Here is a 21,244-nt window from a genome sequence, read left to right on the forward strand (position 1 = left end):
CCCTTCTACCATTGCTGTTAGAGCAGTAATTGAGAAAATATCTGAAACAACACAGCTGGTGACCAGAGAGATTCTTGTCAATTGTAGATTCCTCAAGTTGTGTGTGTGTGTGTGTGTGTGTTTTTTTTTTGAGTTAGTATCTGCTCTGGTTATCAAACAGCAGTAAAGAAAAATTATCTCCAAACCAAGGTAGCAAATTCTAATTGGTGTTAATATTTAATTAATTTTTTCAGTGAGCATCAAGTTGCCACAATTAAGATCCAATAACTCTGGAGATGTGATAGAATCACAATGCTTTTAGTCTGTTCACTAGGCTTGGATGTTAAACAAAGTACATGGAGTGTGTTATATGCAAGCCAAAAGGCAAGATAAATGCCCTGCTCTCTGCAATGATATTGATCAATGCTGCACTCCAAAATAGCATATGCATAAATATTAGATACTGAAAAAGTACTCTGTCATTGTACAGTAGAAGCATTTCATTTGCTGCAATAAATTGCTCACCTGACAGGCTGAAGATTCAGTCTTCAATTTACTGGGATTTTTATTTTAAAGAAATATTCTTAACTTTCTTTTTGTCCTGGCTTTATGATAATTTATGCTTCCCTTTTATCTTGTTACAAAGAGGAGCTACAGTAAATTATTTCTACATTCCCTTTAGCCAATCATGGGACCTGATTATTTGCAGTCTAATTATGGAATAATAAATGGGGAAGTAACACATTTCCTCTTCCTCATTTATTCCTGTAATTAAATGGCAGAGTGTGCATCAATCAAGTAATCTATCCTATTAAGATTCACAAACTTTTGGGGAGAGGGAGATCACACTTTGCTTTGCTGGCAGGGGGCATCCATCAAGGTTTATAGCCACCTGTCAGATAATCAAAGAACACTAAATAGCTAATAATGACCTCCAGGTAGGATGGTAAATAATCAGTCAGCCAGCTTGCTGAGAGGTTTTCAGGAACTTGCCTGCTTTTGCATTAGCAGTATAAGCACATGGAGGTAAGCAGTATTTGGGTAGATTTTATTCGGTTGCCAACTGTCCCCAATCCATTTTATCTAGATTCTGAAAGCCCTCTAAACCAATTTCTAAATGAAAAAAGGAAAGAAAGAAATGTGATTAAAGCTAGAGTTGCCAGAACTCTATTGTAGCTGTGAGAATATTAGTTGAATTGTGTAACATACACATATTTTATATGTGATGGAATGGAAACCCGGTTCAGCCCCCTCATTTTTTGTCAAAAGTGATGCTGATTTTATGATGAGGCTGCTTTCTCTTGGAAATCTAAAGATCTGCTGCCAGCTGAACCTATGGCGTATATAGACAAAGAATCTAATTTGATGAAAAACAATATTTTTCTCCATAATTCATTCAAATAGAATGTTGGATCATAGTGAAGCTCTTAATGCAATAAATTGATAATAAATCATTCTGTTTGGCAATGGATGCTGAAATTCTGACATTTTATTATGGTTGAGAACGTTAATATAGTTTGTGTAATAGAGACCAGGTTAGGGCAGGGAGGTGGACTGACATAGTATTGGTGGAACCAGAGATAGATTGGGGATTGTGTTTGTGTATCATTTCTCTAGTGCTTAACAGAATATGTGAGTAAGCTGACAGTTCATATTGAAAACCCTTAGTTTTATGGTACTGAGGAACATCAATATCCAATTTGGGACTAGTTTGTGTAGAACGGCTCAAAGGTTTATAGCAGCTGTTAAGACAATGAGCTACTTTGTCACAAGACCAACACATCATGCAGTTCATCTGTATAATTTGGTATTTTGTTTTTATCAGGAAACACTATAATGGAACCTCAGTTTCCCCATTAGTATAAACAGATGACCTTCTGCATTAAGGATGGATTAGTAGCTGTAAGGCAGTTCTGAGCATGCAATGAGAAACTATACACTGAAATTGATTCCAGACAAAATGGAAATGCTTTAGATAGGACTATGATTATGATAGGACTAAAATAATGTTAGAAAATTAGGGATATGCTGTTCTGAATAGCATTGCACTATAGTATGTCATTTTTTTTGGGGGGGGGGGGGGGATTTCCTTGACTGAAATTCTCTAGTCCCCCAAATTGAGGCAATGACCATGATCATTTTAAATCAGCTTTTGTTGACATGCCAACTGCACTACCTTAACACTGTGGTAAGTATCTAATAAGAAACATAGGCCTAATCCCTTCCCAGAATCACATGGCCACTTTTGAGTTATTGTTCGCTATGTTGTGAAATAGAGTGAAGTTGTTGCTGGGTGATCTTTTGTTTTTGAGAAAGATATTGATCACCATATTCTTGAAGCAGTGGATTGTTACAATTCCACGTCTGGAAACAGCTAGGTTTTGCCCTTTAGAAAGCAATATATTACTAAGGAATTCAAAAGAAGGAAGGGAAAGAAATTCTCCACTTATCTGAATAAATCAGGACTGTGTTAGAGCTAAGAAATGGCATAGCCATAGGTTGTACTATATATGCCACTAACATAACAACCTTAATCCATCAAAGTAAACTCATCATAGTAAACTTACAACAGTAAGTTTATTAACCCTTGTATAATAGAGTGCATAGACTTCTATCCTTGACCATGGCATGAAGAATATACTGTTAGCTATATGAGGAATATGACTGGCTTTCACTGCCTTCCATCTGTGACTTTTGGACAGATGGAAATATATGTGTACTCTTGCATCTGAATTTTGGCAGCTTTTCACACCATCGGCCATGGCATCCTTCTGAGCATCTGGGATTAATCTTTTGCATTGTAAATCACTATTGTCATTGATCTGCATTGCTAATGAAGATTAGCCAAGACTAGGCAATTCTGGATTAGAATGACTGAAATGACCACCTTCAGAACATCAGCTCCAAATGATGCATTCAAATGCCTGATGACAATGTTGAGGTATTTCCAAGAACAGAGAATGTCAAAGACCTCAGTCAAATGAAGTGTGCAAAACTTTTGAAGTAATTATACAGCAAGTGCTTCTAAAGCCATCATTTTTTTCCATTTTCACAGTAAGTGCATTTTAGAGTGCAGCTGGGTTAATGAGTGTTGAAGACAGCTTTAAAATTGGTCCAAAATTATAATGTTAATGAGGCAATGCTCACAATTTAATGAATTGCTTCAGTCATTTTTCTATTGTTCACATTCTTCTTGTTGGTGATGCCCTCAGAATGGCCATGGCATGATTCCCATTTGCCAGGTTTTGTCAACCAAGAAAATTTTGTCTTTAAGGTTTGGAAATTGAAATTTCTTGCCAAAAAAGATAAAACTATCTGTTTGGCTTACTGCTTATTCAACTGCTATGAGACATTGGCCATTCCTTTGTGACATAGAAAATTAAACAACTGTTTTATCATGATCCACTCTCCTCCTGGTATTAACCTTCCTATCTGGATTTTTCAAACATAACTTTCTTTCCTGAAAAAGAAAATGTATCCTATAATATCCAGGAGTTTCCCCCTTGATAGCATTTGATAAAACATCTTTCAGAAAGAGTAGCCAATCTAATTCTCTCTGAAATACAAATTTCTGTCAGTTTTTTATCTGATACTTACATGTCTTAGTAAGAAAAAAAAGTCTGCTTCACTTTCTCTTTTGTAATTGATTAGACCATGAATCTTGCAAGTGAAGAAATCCAATAAACTTATTGTCTTGAAACATACACTTATTACTTGTATTCACTAGAATGTTTGATAGTCTCTTGATATTCACCAAAGTGAAATTTTCAAGGTACATTCTAATGCTAAGGGACATGCGTACATTTTTGAACACATCATCAATGAGAAGATAATACTAAAGAAAAGGCAAGCAATTCCCTCTTGCCAATATTTTTTACCAGAAAGTTTCCTAGAAAAATCAGAGAAAGGCACCAAAATAAAGATTCAGACATATCTATTCTTTTTCAAATTATAACAAACTTTTTTGGTTTGGTCTGGAAAAAGTGGGTGCCAACTGTTTCCTTTTGCAGTTACTCTGTGCCATGGAAGAACCTGTCACATCACACTTGTTCTGCTAAAAACCTGGGCTGGTTTTTCTTTTGCATCCCTGCTTTTTGCTACCGTAAAAATGTTGGCTTGGAAATCAGTCAGCCTACAAAGTTTTGAAATTAATACAAGCCCAAACTTTCCAGAACTGGAAAGGAGAGCCAATCTGCAGACATTCAAATATATTTAAAGTTGTCACTACCTTTTTTTATTACTGTTGTATTAATTGTGCCTCTTCCCAGCAGACCATGTTTGATAATAAACAGGCATCATTTCCAGGAATGAGGAGTTGGCTTGCCTCATCATTTAAGTGCAATAATCTAACCCAGACAAGCATTGGGAGAATAGTACTCTGGAAATGGTACTGTGTCATGATCCATCATTAACCTTCTGAGCTGCTGCATTACTGAAACAGCCCTCTAAATGAATAGGTCACAATTGATTTGCAGGCTCTGAAATGTGTTAATGCTAGAGAGACTTATATTCTATTAAAGTACACAGAGAAGAAAGAAGGAAAACTAAGTACTCTCTGTACAGACTGTATAGAGTTAGCAGTAGAAAAAAATGCCTATGTTTGACATTGCAAAGTCATTTTAGAATGGAACCTGAGTACAGGATAAGAAGCAATGGGTGGAACCTTGTCAGAGGAAGATCTAAACTGAAAATAAGGAATTTCCCAACAGTGAGAATGATTAATCAGTGGAACAGTTTGCCTCATGCAGTTGTCAGTGCACCATCACTAGACGTTTTAAGGAAAAGATTCAACAACCATTGTCCAGGGTGGTTCAGGTAGTCTTCAACTTACAATCGTTTGCTTAGTGACCATTCAAAGTTACAACAGGACTGAAAAAAGTGACTTATGACATTTTTCACACTTATGACTGTTGTAGCATCCCCATGGTCAGGTGATTTACATTCATATGCTTGACAACTGACTCACATTAATGACCCTGGTAGTGTTCTGAGGTTATTTGATCACCTTTTGTGACCTTCTAACAAGCCAAGTCAATGGGGAAACCAGATTCATTTAACAACCATTTACTAATTTAAGAACTGTAGTGATTCACTTAAGTAAGTTTTGCCCCATTTTACAACTTGTGTTAACAAATTTCTCACTTAGCAACATAAAATTTGGGTTCAATTGTGGTCAGAATTTGAGGGCTACCTGTATAAAGACTTCTGTCTTGGGAAGCAGGTTGGACTTGAAGGCCTCCAAGTTCTCTTCCAGCCCTGTGATTTTATGATAACATATATATTTTCTAAGGAGGGAAGATAGAAATACCACTTTCAATTCAGAGTTACTGTTAATTAGCTACTATTGTTTTGATTCCTCCCCCTCAGGAAATGTACTTTTTCCTGATTTAGAGCATATCTTCCCTTGTAGTCCCACCTAAGAAACTCATCATGGCAGCTTCTTTTTTATATTAAGTCTTCATGATGTTCCTCATCCCATACCTGAAGCAGCATAGGGCTCACCATTTTCCTTCTTAGCCTGACACTTTTTTTTTCTTTTGCAGTAGATATAATTTTATATGCTTCACCAGCCATTCTTCTAAGGCCATAGTCTGGTGACTCCTTGGAGGTTACAGAGAAAGCTACAGTTTTCTATGAAAATATTTATCTTGGGAAAAGGATAAATAAAATGTTGTTGTTTTTTAAAGTCAGCTCTATCATGGAGTTCAGAAGAGGGTCTCAAAGTAACAAATTAAAATAGCAACTTCTAAAGTGAATGAGAAATTAATGATGAATTAGCAGTACCCCTTCAGAATAGATATCTTGAATTGAACTAGGCAAGTTTAAAGATTAAGCTGTTTAATTGCTATTTTAGGAATGCTGGATTTTTCATAAAAGTGAATCCAGGTGTTAATACTGATTCTTCTTTGTTCCATTTTGACAGCAGGCCTCAGTTTCAAACCCAATTAATAGGACAGTTTCAAAGGCTTTGTCACAATTGCAAAAGCTTTAGTTTAATCAGAGAAAATGCAGCAATCTGGGGATTGCACAGTGCAGAAACTGAACAGTATTTTTTTTAGCATTGCTCTTAAGTGAACTGTCCAAGGTTAACATTTCAGGCAACACTTATTTTCCTGCTATGTTTTGGGTGGTTTGATCTCATCTTGGAAGGCTGGTTGCAAAATATTGATACACTGCCAATGCTTGTTGGAATGAATGAATCTTCTAAACTCTTTGTGGTTTGGCTTGATTTATATTTCCTGAAGTTCACTTCTCACAATCAGGAAATTCCTCAAAAGCTTGTGAACCATTTTTGTTTGTTTGTTTACTTCGCTGTTGCTTTCTTAGCAGAGGAGGATCAACTGCCTGGTTCTGCTTTTCTCCTCCATTTTGCCTTAAGGATGAAAGTGATAGGTTTGGAGTTTTGTGAATGCAGGGGAGAAGGTTCATGGGGCTTGTGTGGAATAGTTTGGAAATGTGTCTTACAGCACTTTTATGTGGAGCAATTGATTTCAGCCAAGGGGTGATTCTGAGTATATCAAGAATATTGACACATTAGGTCTAGCAAATAGCCAAGCTTTAAGCTGAAGGCACCAAAATATTAGTCCATAAAGAGTTTGAGGAGTAAGCTACATTTTAGTTCGAATGGCAGCATTATATCTAGGTCATTTATAGGTCACTCAAAATCAATTATACTTTGAACATGCTAGACTTCAGCCATCATAAGTCTCAGGTTTTTAATAGGAATCAAAACAAAAGTCAAAACTACCTAGTTTTTGTTTGCAACCTCAACAGAGATGTGAGGGCAGGATTAAGAAACTCTGTACAATGGCTAGGGAAAGGAGAAAAGTTTTGGGGAAAGGCTACTACTCTTCATATGCTCAAAGAGTAATTTGCATGTACAACTCTATACTCTTATGGATGTTAACTCTATACTCTTATGGATGCTACCATTAAAATAATATAAATATTGAAGAGCCTATAATATGTTGGGAAGAATGGAATTTCCTATGTGATGATGTTCTTGCAGCTTGTGACCCCACCTCAAACAGTGCCTGACATTTCTCTAACTTTGAGGAATATATTTTCGGGGTTCACAGGTGGTTGCAAATAAACAGAGTTCTCTTCCAAGGTAGTACCATGAAAGTTAGAACAGCAGCAAGCCCAAAGAAAATAATAAAAACTGAGAACAGCAGAAAATGAACTTCAATAGAGTATAACAAACAGGAACAGTAAGACTAATAGAATGAGACTATCCAGAGTGTTACTATGAAAAAAAAAACTTTCAATCAATAGAAGATCAGAAGGCATAATTAGTTTTTTTTATTTCCCTCATTTTTCTCTTTTTCTTTTTGGTATATTCTATTACATTAATAATATTTCATATCTGTATCTATACTTTTAGCTATCTACTACAACAGGGGTCCCCAACCACCGGTCCATGGACCGGTACCAGTCCGTGGAACAAGTCCTACCGGGCGCTGGCTTGCTAAGCGCCGCCATCTTTTTGATGAAAAAGTGCTTCCGGTGAGCTTTTCCGGTAGAAAGCTCACCGGAAGCACTTTTTCATCAAAAAGATGGCGGCGCTAGCGCCCGTGAGCTTTTCCGGCAGAAAGCCATTTCTACCCAGAAAAGCTCACGAAAGCTGAGCGCCGCTTATCTTTTTGATGAGAAAGTGCTTCCGGTGAGGTCACCGGAAGCACTTTTTCATCAAAAAAAGATGGCGGCGCCCAGCTAATGCCGGTACCGGGCCGCGCCATAAAAAAGGTTGGGGATACCGGGCCGCGGCGTAAAAAAGGTTGGGGATCACTGTACTACAAGTTGTTCTCAATCTGCCTCAGACAGAGTATCTAATCGACAGTGTAAGAAGTATAGAGGACAACCCAATCAGAAACTGATTGTAGCAGATAGAAAAGATGAATTAGATTTATGGGTTGTCTTCAATACTCATTGTCTGTTGTATCCCATTGGCAGGCTATACAGGTAAGTAGGCATTCAGTCTGAAGCAAAAGAAAAAGAAATGCTATGGAACTGAATTATGAAAGAACAATTTCAAAACTGTATAGGGCTCTGAAAAAAACTTCTGTCAAAATTTGTATATTAGACTGTCACTTTCAGAGAAAGATAACTGAACAAGTTAATGAACCATAACTATATCTGGAGCAGAATATATTAACTCTTTTAACTGAACAAATAACAGCTTAACCTAGAAAATAGAGCTTTTTATCTAGATATGAACCACAATATTATCTTCATATTATTTTCATAATATTACTTTTTGGGCAGGCAAGCTGTCTTAATGTTTTAGGATACAGGTCCCATAATGGACCATCCTGATATGATGGCAGAGTTAGAAATCAAAAGCTTTTGGTAGGCAATATTTTACTTAACCAATTAAATATGAAATCTTTTCCAATTAATCTATTAATTAGATGTATATTTAATATTAATGAAAGGTGTTTTGATCTAGTTCAAATACCAACCCTTCAAGGTACACAAAGTCAGGAAGCAGACATCACAAGAAATGCTAAAATTCTACTTTATTGATATAGGTTACTATACAGAAACTTGAAAGCCTGGCAATATGTCCACTTCCCTCCATCTTATAGCAAAGAGCACCAAGGAACAGCAATCTTGAGATTCTTTCTCATGCCTTCCTCTTTTCAAAAATCTAAGTTCATATTTCATTTCTAATGGTGGTCTTATGTTTTCTTCAGGACTACTTCCATATCCCTCTGCACCATGCAATTACTTGGCAGTCACAGGAAAAGACACTATTTTAATTTTAAACACAGATTTTATCCCTTAGTAAGCTAAATGATTACAAATAATTTTTCCTCAAACCAGTTAGGATGCAGCCCCAACATAGAACTAATCAGCTAAAATTGGCTGAAGAAAATTGATGTGGTTTTTTTTAATGTGATGGTTGAATTCATTTCCTATCTGAACAGAATGAACTTAGAGTTTGTCAACAATATTTACAACCCAAAACACATATTTAGTCTAGATCAACTCATTTAGAAAAGTCCAAATTAATACTGTTTTGCCAGCTAATTCTAGAATGCCAGACCCAGACTCTGAATAGAAATAGTTATTACTATCCATGCTTTTATAATATCAGGTTAGATGTTGTAATGTATTGTAGATTGTGATGCCTTTTTCGGAGGTTTGGAGACCACATATTATTCAAACCACAATCATTAGGCTGCTTAGTGGGATTAGAGAGAAAGAATAGATCACCATTGCTTCTGATCCATTTCTAGATACAAAGCTGAAAGTCTATTTATGGCAGGAGTCTTCTTTCTCTGCATAAAGTAAATGCTATCCTGCAGAATCTCAAATAAATAATTCTCCCCTAGGGCAGCATTTCTCTGACATTCTGCATTTATGATCACTAAATGAACGTTAAGAAAATATGGAAACCGCCTAATTAAATCACATTTTCAATTTTTAAGGACATAGGCACATTTTTTTCAGGGGGAAAAATAACAGTTATAGTTGCATTTGTGCATACCTTTTCATCTCCTCCATTTTGAAAGGCCCTTTTAAACCAAGTATTCTACCAATAAATTAATCCAAGATTATTTACTTGTCAAAATAATTTCACGCACCCCATATTATTTAATAGCAGCTTTTAGTACAAATTTCATTGTAAAGATCTTCAGTAGCATTCCCTGAATACCATATCTTTTATATCAATGAGCAGAATCATGCAGTTCCTATTCTTGTACCAGAAGATTGATATCCAACTTAAGGGAAAGCAATATGAACTATAGGAGAGGAGTACTACAATATTAAAGGAGCTAACTGGTAATAAACATGGGGATGTTGCAACAGATCTGGAAGGACGCTGTGATTTCTTGACTGACAGTGAATGTGGGGAGGCTTGGGTAATAGGTAGACACTAGTTGATGAATGGAGGGAGATTGGGCCATTTGGTCCCTTACTACAGACACAGTTTGTGAATCACTATTCCAGAGAGTTGGTCCTTCTTTCATATTTCACATATTGGAAAGATAAGATTTTCTTAGCTGTTGAATCCCTAGTGCATTTTACTATACCCAATAGTATGATCGGTTATTATATTGTGTTTCCTAATATGGTACTGCCTTGGAAATGTTAAGAAGAATCCACAGATGCTTTAACTGAATAAAATGTGGTTAGACTTCATTGATTTTAAAATATCTTACAAACCTTTTCTTTTTCACATTTGGTTACTACATCTGCTTTTCTCCCACCCTTGATGTATGACATATTTTATGGAGATTAATGAGGCCCAGGCACTTTAGTAATTTTCTGCAGTTGCATTTCTAGATTAGACAATATGTTCCTATTTTATATTATATCAGGTCTTCAACTTCATACTCTTCTGATCACAAACAGAAAGGCTTCCTGCCCTTTGAAGATACTGTCTGAGGGGTCCAGTTCTCTATTGTTAATCTTGCTTTAGAGTTGCTGGCAGAGAAGGGGACTGTATTTGATTTTATGGAGATTTTCCCCCAAATAGCTGGTGGATAAAATGGGGGACAGTGCTTGGTTGACCTTATCTGGACTTCAAAGCTTAAAGGCATCAAGCTTGGATAAGAAACTGCTTGGATAGGAAATCCCAAGCCTATAAGCTAGACAAGAAAGTCAACAAAATATTGTGAGGCTATTTCAAGACACTTATATATTGTAATCAAAAATACTGCATGAGTCACTTTCATGAAGTTACCAGGAACTGAGCTTCACATGAAGGAACTGTATATGAAAATCTAAACATCTATATCAGCTATTGTTCAAGATGTTCCCAACTATGTTTGTTTTCTTTGCCTTATTTATTCCTTTTTGCTCTACATAGTTTGTACTGTTTCTTTTTCCCCCAAAAAAATGTTCTTAACAATTTATAAACCATTTAGAGTCACTTGGAGTTAGGCAGCATTTAATAATTTGTCATTATTATGAGTAGTTGATGACCCTGACATTTTGACAATAGTCCTTCTTAAAAGTGTTTGACCACATGTCATAAAACATCACTAATGTGTATGGAAAGTGGCTTTGCTGTACCATGAGCATGATAGGTACATTATATCAAATTATATTATACTTTTGAAAAATGTTTCTGTATTTGGAACTTTATGTAAACATTTCATTAAAGAGGAGGCACTTCTATGAGACAATTGTGGTATATAAAAAAGAAAGAATAGCTAAAAGAGATATTTTCATATTCAAAACTACTCCCAGAACATTACAGATCAATAGGTTAGAAGTCAGTAAATGCAGGTAAAAATATTTGAATTATGTATGTGTAATATTCATAATTTTTCTTTATTACCATATTTTAAAATATGAAATAGTTTTTACAATGGTTTTCATTTTTAGTTTGCTTTTGTTTCTTTATAATTTCTTATGGTTAAAAACTGATTTAGCGGAGATGTATATCAAACTCAAGCAGTAACTGATTCGAATACTCCTCCAGAAATTTTGTGCTTCTAGAACTTGTTGTTTTGGTAGATCACAGGATGTACCAAAATAAAATATATACAAGTAGTCCTGATTTAATGTCTACTCTATTTAGCAACCGGTCAAAGTGATAATGGTGCTTGAAAAAGTAACTTTACTACCAATCATTATCCTTATGATTGTTGCTGCAGCTTATGGTCACATGATTAATGGTCATTTGTGCATTGAACAGCTGGCTTCCAACAAGCAGAGACAATGGACAAGCCAGCAGTCATTGAAGTTATAGTCACACGATGTCTCCCTCAATCGCTGTAGATGATTTGTTTAATGACTGTGGCAGAAGTGACGTTTTAAGTCCATCATAGTTATGCTTCACTCAATACCCATGTCTCTTAGTGATGGAGTTGCTTATTACAATTATCATTGTTAAGTGAAGACTATCTGTATTTGAATCTGAGACCTATTTTAACTTCATAACATTGATGCTGTACTTCTATTGGTAGTTCATATTCAGCTCCCTGCTGTGGGATGTTTTAACTTAGGAATGGAAAGAATAAGGTTTTATATTAGTCCACAGTTTCTGACATGGATTTCTAGGTAAAAAATAATAATGTAAGATTATATTGTATTGTATTGCAGGCTAACTCTGCCCACTACCAGGAGTTCAATCCCGACCAGCTAAAGTTGTCTCAGCTTTCCACCCTTCCAAGGTCAGTAAAATAAGGACCCAGATCATTGGGGGCAATATGCTGACTCTGTAAACTGCTTAGAGAGGGCTGTAAAACACTATGAAATGGTATATAAGTGTAAGTGCTATTGCTATTGTATTGTGCTATGTTATAATAAAGCCTTAAAACCATATACTCAATTTTTCAGGAAAATGGAAAAATAAACATAGGCTGTCCAAAGGTGAGAAATGACTTTACCTCACTTGATTCATTTCTCCACCCTGATCAGGGCTCCTGCCTTTTGAAAAACTGGGTCCCAAAGCTGCCAAATTCATAAAAATAATTGAATTATGTGGAAACTGTATGGATCATGTTGAAATTACATTGTCAAAGTCACAGAGGAAGGGAAGGCATAGCACCTATTATATTTCAATATATCTGAATCCTATTAGAATGTAGAAAGAAGACCCAGCCAAAAATAAAGGGTACCCCTAATCCAAATGAAGGAATTACATATAGCTACGTAGGAATTCTAACATCATCTCAACAACCTTGTCTTCCAATTTCCTGACAAATATGCAAAACCATGCTTGAATAATATTTCATGATTATAAAATTATGGATTTATTTATTTTTATTTGTTATTAAGTTTAGTATACATACATTATTACAAGTTATTATAAAAAGTGGAGTTTGTTATTACCCATATTCTTCTGAAACACAAATCAATTTGTCTGTAAATGAAATACAAATCATGAGCATGTTCCAAATGAAATACTCTTAAATCAAGAGTAGAGATAGGCAACCCCATCATCTTTCAAGTTTGACAGAGTCCAATCCATTATCCTCAGTTGCATCCTAACAATATGTAGAAAATCACCCCGTTTTTTATCTAGGAACCATACTTTCATCTTCTGAAAAGCTATTACAATAAAGAGTCGACTTTCTTTGAATAAAAGCAACAACAAAATGATCTGCTTTAAAGCTGCTTTAAAACTATTCAACTGAAATCAAATCAGGCCCAATAAAAATGCACAAAGCCGGGGAGTCAGATTGGTCATTGGATAAATTATTAATGGTCCATCACCTGAATCATCTGAGACTTATCTTTAAAATTATATACACCAAATCCATAGAGATAGATAATTGTCAAGATAATTCCTAGGATATTGTTTCATACTCATGTAACAGTTTATCCTGTGCAGCATGTGAAGATGCCCAATTACAATATTGCAATCTATGCTAGCATTCATTTTTGGTGTTTCTTACTGAAGTTTGGAAAGAATTATCAGAGTCTGAGAGCTTACTGGTTGATGGATGTTGTTACTCTCTATTAATTCTTCATTCTCTGCTAGTATGCATTTTTCTGTACAACTTCCAAAATATAGTCTTCAGGTTATAGCAAATATTTCTGTTGGGAAAGTATGCTACAGATTGATATAGGAATGTCTCGCCAGCTAAGTCAATACTTACCCTTGTCTCTAATATCTTTGACAGCTTCCTTTACCATGAATGATGCTATAATACAGTACAATGCTTACAACACTTGCCTTGAAATCCAGATTTTTTTTAAACAAATTGTTAAATTTTTGAATGAACTGCTGGATGAACTGCTGGATTAAAAAAAAAGCACAGAAGAAAATATTTTTTAATTTACTGGATTTCAAACCAACAACTTTCTATATATAAGGGGATAATCCAGTGTAAATCAGTTATTCCATTGACTAGAACAGGGATCTTCAAACTTGACAGCTTTAAGACTTGTGGACTTCAACTCCCAGAATTCCTCCTCCAGTCATGTTAGCTCACGAATTCTGGAAATTGAAGTCCACAAGTCTTAAACTTGCCAAGAATATTATTTTGTTTAAATGATTATAGGTAATCCTCAACTTACCACAACGGAACCCAAAATTTACGCTGCTAAGCAAGACAGTTGTTAAATGAATTTTGTCCCATGTTATAACCTTTCTTTCCATAATTGTTAATATATAAAGCTAGTAACACATTTGTTAAGTGAATCTAGTTTCCTCATTGACTTTGCTTGTCAGAAGGTTGCAGAAGCTGTTCAAGAGACTCCAGGATACTGCAACCATCATAAATACAGACCAGTTGCTAGGCATCCAAATTTTGATCACTTGACTTTAGATCCTGCAATGGTCATAAGTGTGCAAAAGTCATAAATAACTCTTTTGAGTGCCATTATAACTTTGAAAGATCACTAAACAAATGATCATAAGTTGAAGATTACCTATTATGCAATCTCATTAAGCACTTATCCAGGCAACAATTGTGTAATTATGGAAGGGGAAATAACCACATTGCTAAAGTATATCTGGTAGAAACTTCAGGTCCCATGAAAGTCTCCTCAGTATAGATTAGAATTTGATAAATTCCAGAGGAGATAATATCACAGGCTTTTGTTCTTTCTATACAATTCTAGATTTCTTGGTGTTGCCAAGGTCGCACATAAAAGACAAAAACTATATTAGATCACGCAACATTGGAAAAAAGTCACCTGGGCCTATTAGTGGTTAATATTGTGAAAATTATTTTAAGTAAATATAGTTGGGATTGGGAGGTAAAGAAGCAGCACATGCTACTTAATAGTTTGAGTGGAACAGAATTTTACATGAAATCCAATTAGGTGAATTTCCTTCTAACTTTGAACTATACTGCAAATCCTGCTATGCTTTGGGTCACTGTGAGTAAAGTAAATAGTTTATTGAATAAATCTCCAGACCATTTCAATCCACTACTGGTCACTGAAACATCCTTGCTTTTAGTTTGGCAAGCAAAGGAGAAATTTATCCGGAAGGCAGGAGAAAGCCCAGAGTAGATGTACCACCAGCAATTACACAGTTCTAACGAACAATCATAATGAAGGGCTGCAGGCAGTTAGCTGTATAGTTGAAGGAGTGGATGAGTTAGCAGGACCTTCACATTGTGTGAGCAGAACTTCCTTCTGCCACAGTGAATAGAACATCAGCTGTGGGAGATCTTAGACTCCAGCTGCTGCTCAATCTAGCAAAAGAGACAGAAAATGCCACAGACCTGGAGGAATGCCACAGAGATCTTCAAAATAATCTCAAATACCCCCTCAAGACAAAAGTGGGAGGAGCAAAATATAAGGGGTGGGGGTTTGGAAAAAAGTTATTTTTTTCCTCCAATGTAGCTTTCCATATTCAACTATTAGTTGTGTTACCCACATTAATATGAATAGGCAAAATATATTATGGTACCTGTTGTGAGCAAGGACCCATTGGTAGATGTGAACACAAACCAAATTTAAATATTAGGATTGCAGGGGACTCTAAATCAGTTCTTCATTGAACTGCCTGGGATTGTGGTTGCAAAACCATTTGGCTTCTTTCTGGTTATAAAACCTGAGAAACCCCCCCCCTCGATCCTAAGTGGCAACCACTGAAACATCTTAATCTGGTCTTAATGGAGAAGAAAGATTCCCTGACCATTTCAGAAATCCTCTGCATGAATTCTTAACTCCTGCTTTCTGTGCAGAACATTTGTTCTTCATCACATTCTCTCCAAAATCCAGTGTATTCTCTGAAAACTGCACTGCTTGCTTTTAACACCTGCTTGGTCTCCCTATCATTAGAAGGCTTTTGTTCATTACGCTGGAAGTTGAAAAACCATGGAGCAAAGGAAAATTCAGATGGCTTTTTGGTTTTCTTCCAGCATCAAGCAGAGCCTATTTTTCTCCTGATCATTGAGTGGATTCATTCTAGTGTGTATCAAAACCAAAACCAAAACAAACCAAAGAAGGAACAACTGTTGTCAAAAAAACAAAAACAAACAAACAACGGAACCTCAATACAAAAATCCACTGTCCACTTCTTTTTAGGTGAGAATGTTAATTTGGAAAATATATGCACACATGATCTGGGAGGAAAGAAATAAACCTGACTACCAAGCTATTAAAGTCACAGAACTGTGAATCCCATTTCTGATGTGAGAATAAAATTATACACACCCAGGCAGAAAGTGAAAGGCACCTGTACTTTCTCACCTCAATATTTTGCATCTGAAAAGAGGGCTTTCTGGAATGTTTACACTTCATTCATATCAGGCTAATTGAAAAAAGAGGGATGAGTAGTCTATTGCCAGGTAATTTATTTAGCCAAGATAAATGGAAAAAGGAGCTGGCAGTCTGATCTCAGACCTTGCAAATCTTATTTACTTTAGCTGAATTAAGATTTGTTTGGAAAACTACAAGTAATTTTCAATCAGATGCACACAAAAAAAGTTTTCTCAAGCTCTTTTTCTTTGCTTCCACCCCCCCCATACCTTCCTTAATTGAAAGATCAACATCTTAGCACCCAAATATCTGCCATCAATTTGTTTCGTTTTTTTAAAAGCATCAGAATGCTTAAAGTCACATCAAAAATCCTAATTCCAGTAATGGACAGCACTTAATTTGTAGAACAAGACTGCAGTTGGGTTAAAAAGGAAAGCTAAATATTTGTAATTGCTCTCTGAGCTACATAATGACAATTGATAATGAGTATCCGTATATCTATACATTAGGGAGAGGAAAATCCTTTGTTACCTCACAGCCTACCCTTCCTCATTTCAAATGATGTAGCCTGTCTTCCTAAGTCTTGTCCACTTTCCTTAGAACTTATTCAAGTTTTCGTTTTTCACCGTTGGTGGGATAACCTTCGCTAGCAACAGACAGATGCCTTCTCCTCTAGTTTGCAATGTCCTATATTATCTAGCGATGCAGCAGTGACACATCCTGGATTCAGGATGCTGAAACCATCTGTTTAATTCCCCTGATTTAGTTTTACTTGGGGAAAAAAAAGGCTTACCTGCTGTACGAAACTGCAGCTGTAAGAGAAACAAGCAGCGGAAGCAGCGCTAATATATAACAGCAGCTTCTGCTAAGAGAATCTTGCTTCTACTCCACCGTAGCAAGAAACTGCTTTCTCCACAGAGACCTTTTTTTTTTTTTTCCCGTTCACCGAACAGATGAGAAAGGAAGATAGAGCAGACAGGTTGAAGCCACGTTCTTTTTGACCGAGGTCCTCTTTCTTCTCAGAAATGACCGGGGAATCTGGCTCCGGGCTCTCCCACTCTCTCCGGCTCTCTCTACACGTTTACGCTTCAGATCAATACAGCTCTTTAGCAGCAGCTTGAGCTAAACTGCAGCTGATATAGCCCAGCCAATAGGTACCGAGGGTTTACCCTCCCCCCCCCTCCTGTCACCCGCCCTCAAAAAGAAACAACGCAAACCATGTATTGGAGAGGTTATTAGTTGTGAGCGAAGGGGGACAATTAATCTTATCCCCTTGCTAGATAACTCAAACCCCTCTCAATTTGCGTGTGTGTGCGCGCGAGAGAGCGAGCGAGAGACTTTTCCAGCTTCGCTATTATTTTGCCTGATGAGATGCCTTGACTAAGCCCCCAGCTGGCATCTTTGAAGGAGAAAAGTGCCTTAACGCAAAAGGCTCAAACAGGATCCACAGTGCTTCGGATCTTGCTGACCTCCAACCGTCCCTCTCTCGTCAATACGAAAAAAAAAAATCATACATTGTGAATTGGGTTTTATATAACACATGTATTAGCATTCCATTTGACCACCCCATATAATTAAGTCCCCCGAGCGCTGTATTTTTCTCCTTTAAAACTCAAAGGCTGTTCAAGCTGAGATCTTTGCTACCTCATCTAGCTCAGCACTTTCTAAGGAACACACAATTCTGTTTCTGAGTCCATGGACTTTCCACTGATTTCTCCCAATTGCTCTATCTGTTCCTGTATTGCTCCGCAAATTGTTTTTCAACCACTGAAGGAAGGGGGGGGGGAATATCTCTTATGATCACTTTCACACTGAAGGCTGCCTTCCAGATGGCATTTCTAGTTAAAGGATCTGGAGTGCAAATAAGAGAAGGCACCGGGGACATTAAAGAAAGAAGTCACAACAACACTATTTTGTAAATGACATATTCCCTTTATATGGAAATCTTATGCAGAGACTGCTACTGTAATCCTGCCTAGGTATGTTTTTCAAATGTTGTGCTGTTTATGTAAATGGACAGTGTTGAATATATTTGCAGTTATTATAGACAAGTTACATGTTATTTTGCTCGGAAAACTGCAATAAAAGCTTTTGCCGTGAGATCTTAGAGCAATGCTACCAAATGTGTTCATACTGAAAGATACGAGATTTTACACTTTTCCGCAAACAGAACATCATGATTTGTTATTCACAACACAAGGATTGTTCCTAAAAAAAGTAATCATCATTGTACTCAGCTCACCTGATACTAGGTGCAATATAATATTTCTCACATAAAAAATTCCCTGCCTTCTGTAGTCTGCTTTAAATTGATCCCTCTCTTTTAATTCTTTTAATTCTCCTTAGTAATCCAAAAAATATATTGAATTAGTCAAATTATAGCTTAAGACATATTTCCATCTCTATCCTTTAAGTCAGTCTTGACTCCTGGCATCATACATTTTATTTCTTTTATTTATTACAAAAGACAGGGCTAGTTCATATACACATGAACCCAAACACATATTCATAGTTTTTTCTTGAGTGAATAAGATGTTCCACTTTGTTTTATAAACTATTACTAACAGCCATGCAATATCAATTTGTAAAGAACTGTATCCTGTAACTAAGATATGAAATAATTAAACATGTCCCTTATGTAATTTCCAAGTTTATGTCTAGAAGGCTAATCTGGTATTTACAAAATCCCTGTTGCCCAATTCCACCCAAGCCCTGAAAGATAAGACCAAGACTGGAGATTTGGTTGGAAGAAGTGAAATCAGTAATCTGTTATTCTAATCTAATGCATCTTCAGCCCTTGTTGATTGTGATGTCCATTTCTGCATATTTAAGTCACATTAACCAACTGCAATCTTGAAGGAATTTTGGCAATTTATAAAACATCTCTATGTCCATGGGACGCTGTCCTGAAGAACATTCTCCATAACTGAAAAGCAGCTATGAAAAGCTCCTTGTCATTTTCCCAAAGAGGGAATCTCTTTTGCTAGATCAATACTCGAATACAGCTCATCAGTCTGGAACCCACATTACGTATCTGATATTAGCACAGTTGAGAAAGTCCAGAAATATTTCACAAGAAGAGTTCTCCACTCCTCTATTCGTTGTAGAATACCTTATGCCACCAGACTTGAAATTCTAGACCTAGAAAACCTTGAATTACGCCGTCTTCGGTCTGATCTAAGTATGGTATATAAAATCATACATTGCAATGACTTACCTGTCAATGAATACTTCAGCTTCAACCATAATAACACAAGAGCACACAATAGATACAAACTCAAGGTTAACCGCACCAAACTTGATTGCAGGAAATACGACTTCAGCAACAGAACGGTCAATGTCTGGAATACTCTATCTGACTCTGTGGTTTCTTCCTCAAACCCCAAAAACTTTAACCTTAGACTGTCTACTATTGACCTCACCCCTTTCCTAAGATGGTCTGTAGGGGGCATGCATAAGCGCACCAAGATGCCTACCATCCCTGTCCTATTGTTTCTTTTATTTTTCTTATATGTACCCATTTCATGTATTCATAACTATGTATATACCATATGCCGCGTATAAGACGACCCGCGATAAGACGACCCCCAACATTTCCACTCAAAATATAGTTTGTTATATACTCTCCCCTTCCGCACGCCTTCCACTTTTGCACTTTTTTTTTTGAGGCATTTTGTGCACCGTGGAAAGATCCGTGAAGCGAGAGCAGTGCCTTCTCCCAGCTCCCAAGGACGAGGCTCGCACGCGGCTCCGCTGAGGTATCGGCTGGGCTGTCAGGAGTTGTTACGCTGGCGCGCTCCGCGCTCCGTCCGCGTTGCCTCGGGAAGGAAAGGCAAAAGGAAGAGCCGCGGCGGTGCTTTGCAATGGTAGCAGCGGCTCCTGGTTTTGCCTTTCCTTCCCGAGGCAACGCGGGACTGGAGCCGCGGAGCCGCGCCAGCAGTACAACTCCTGACAGCCCCAGCCGGATACCTCAGCGGAGCTCGGGCGGTCGAAAAAAAGTCATCTTATACGCTGTAAATACGGTACTTATACTTATTATCTTGTAAGTGATTGACAAATCAAAATAAATAAATAAATAAATGTTTCTCCTGGGTAGATGGAATTAGTTGAGCCAATTCCAGTAATCCAGGGCTGTCAAACTCCCAGCCCATGGGCCAGATGCATCAAGCCTGCCCATGCCTGATTTAGCGAAGGGGAAAAAAGTCCTGATACATCATGTGACACCACCATGACAATGTGAGTTTGATACCCCTGCAGTAATCAAATGCAGTCCTGTAGTTAAATAGGTGCCAAACTATGCAGGACATTATAGGCCAACTCCAACACTTAAAACTGCACCAAGAACTGAACCCTATTGTTAACCAGGGTAGAGCCCACAGCCTTGGTGTCATTGCTCCCATTGGTGAATGCAGTTCAGCACATGGGCCACATCATTTTTTAAATTAATATTAAAACTTTATTGAGTTTCCACAAAAGATAAAATATAACAAAATAAAGGGGAATTAGGGAAAAATAAAGATCAGGAAAAAAGGCAAAGTTAGGAGTGTGGGGAAAAAACAGAAAAAGTAACTTTCAACTTTCTTCGGTACAAGTACTAATGTAAAATGCATTAACCTTATACTTATACAAAGATTAACAGAGTATTTTCATAATCATAAACAGTTCTAATAATCAAATCCCAGAATTAAAGTTTCATTCATTTTACTTTCAAACAAAAAGTCCAAAAGGGGTCTCCAAGTAGAAACAAAACTAGATGAAGTCTTTTCTTTCATCAAAGTAGTCAATGTTGCCATCTCGACCAGTTCTATTAACTTCACTACCTACTCTTCCGTTGTAGGAATTTGTATGTTCTTCCATCTCTGTACATGTCTTGCTGCTGTTTTCCTACAAAGGAACAAAGTCCCATATTTCCTCTCAGTCTGTTTACCCATGAAACCTAAAAGGAAATGGGCCACAGCATTCTGAACTGCAATCTTTGAGTAGCTTAAATAGATGGTGTTTAAGGTATGAATCACTGTAAGAAGATCTTTCCACTCTGGATAGGGCCACAACTGGCAGACCAGCCAAAGCCGAGCAAAGGGTCCTTTGGCCACGGTTTCCATCTTCTGTTCTAGAAGGAACCATAAGTCTACAAAGACTGTCA

At 36.9% G+C, this 21,244-nt stretch overlaps 1 protein-coding gene across 1 annotated transcript in view; it reads right to left on the reverse strand.

Moving 5' to 3' along the window:
- The window catches only part of LOC113415857 (cadherin-12), an 817,727-nt gene extending 800,546 nt beyond the window's left edge, over nucleotides 1-17,181 (reverse strand). Inside the window, exon 1 of the mRNA XM_087961174.1 lies at nucleotides 16,895-17,181. The gene's annotated coding sequence lies outside the window, so the exon portion shown is untranslated. The remainder of the gene's footprint in view (nucleotides 1-16,894) is intronic.
- Nucleotides 17,182-21,244: the final 4,063 nt, after the last annotated feature.

Source organism: Notechis scutatus, chromosome 3 (genome assembly GCF_049901735.1).
Source record: "Notechis scutatus isolate UNSWTSFEM ecotype Mainland chromosome 3, rNotScu1.2, whole genome shotgun sequence".
In the NCBI taxonomy this organism is placed as follows: domain Eukaryota; kingdom Metazoa; phylum Chordata; class Lepidosauria; order Squamata; family Elapidae; genus Notechis; species Notechis scutatus.